This window comes from Chrysochloris asiatica, unplaced genomic scaffold (genome assembly GCF_000296735.1).
Source record: "Chrysochloris asiatica unplaced genomic scaffold, ChrAsi1.0 scaffold00003, whole genome shotgun sequence".
In the NCBI taxonomy this organism is placed as follows: Eukaryota; Metazoa; Chordata; class Mammalia; order Afrosoricida; family Chrysochloridae; genus Chrysochloris; species Chrysochloris asiatica.
Window position 1 is genome coordinate 3,967,899 of NW_006408521.1, and position 1,500 is coordinate 3,969,398.

Sequence of the window (1,500 nt, forward strand, 5' to 3'; positions counted from 1 at the left end):
CTGGGACACTTCTACATTGCTGATGGGAATGTAAATTGGTCCAGCCTCTCTGGAAAAGAATATGGTGCTTCCTCAGATACTTGGAAATAGAAATACTTTATGATTCAGCAATTCCTCTACTTGATATATATCCACAAGAAATATGAGCCATAACGCAAGTAGACATATGCATACCATTGTTTATAGCTGCACTATTCACAATAGCAAAAAGATGGAGACAGCCTAAGTGCCCATCAGTGGAAGAAAGAATAAATAAACTTTAGTACATAAACCATAGTGAGACACTGTTATAGTAGAATTACTGAAGTTTAAAAAGCTGATAATGGCCCAAACTTGGCAAAGATAGCTAGCAGTAGTAACTCTCATATATTGTTTTGGGGAATGTAAAATAATGTGGTCAACTTGGACCACCATATTGAATTTCTTATGAAAGTAAACATTCGTTGCCTCATCACTCCTCTACCCTTAGAAAAAAATAAAAACCCTAACTTACACAACTATGTCTATATCAGCTTTATTTGTAATAGTTTCTATGTTTCCATGACTGACCCTGCTTTCATTTAAATGCCAGTGACATAGCTTTCAGCATCACAGCAACAAGCAAGTCACTACAGTAAGACAAACTGACAGACGAGTGATGGAGAAAGAGACAATGGAGAAGCTCAGTATCAGCCAAGACAAGACCTTTAAACAACTGTGGAATGGACCATCATTTGCTCAGATGCACGTTCAGACTGATGCGCAAGATAATTAAAATAATACACAAGAGTCAAAATATGACCTTGAGTATATACCATCTGAATTTAGATACCATCTCAAGGACATATTTGATGCACTGAATACTAATAATCAAAGACCAGAGGAGTTGTGGGATGACATCAAGAACATGTTATATTAAAAATACAAAAAAAAAAAAGGAAAGACCAGTGTGGATGTCAGAGGAGACTCTGAAACTTTCTCTTGAAAAGAGTAGCTAAATCCAATGAAAGAAATAAGTAAAGGAGGTCAACAGAACATTTTAAAGTATAGCTCAATAAGACAAATGTGCAAAGACCTAGTGTTGAAAAGCCAAAAGGGAAGAACATGTCAGCATTTCTCAAACTCTGAAGAATAAATTCAAACCTTAACTTGCAATATTGATGAATTCTGTGGGCACACCAGGAATCCTGGTTTGGTGATGTGGGTTCATAGACTGCAAAGTCAGTTTGAACTACAAGGTTGGTGATTGAAGCTCACTTGTTGCTCCTTGGAAACCCTCTAGAGGGTCACTTTGGTTCAAAACTGACTTGATGGCACTTAACATAACACATGGGCAAGTATTGAGCAATGCAGGAAGAGTAAAAAGAAAATGGAAGGAATGTGGAGAGTCACTGTATCAAAAAGAATTGGTCAACATTCAACCATTTCAGGAGGTAGCGTAAGATCAACAACTGATGGAACTGAAGGAAGAAGTCCAAGTTGCACTGAATACATTAGCTAAAACGAATACTCTAGGAATTT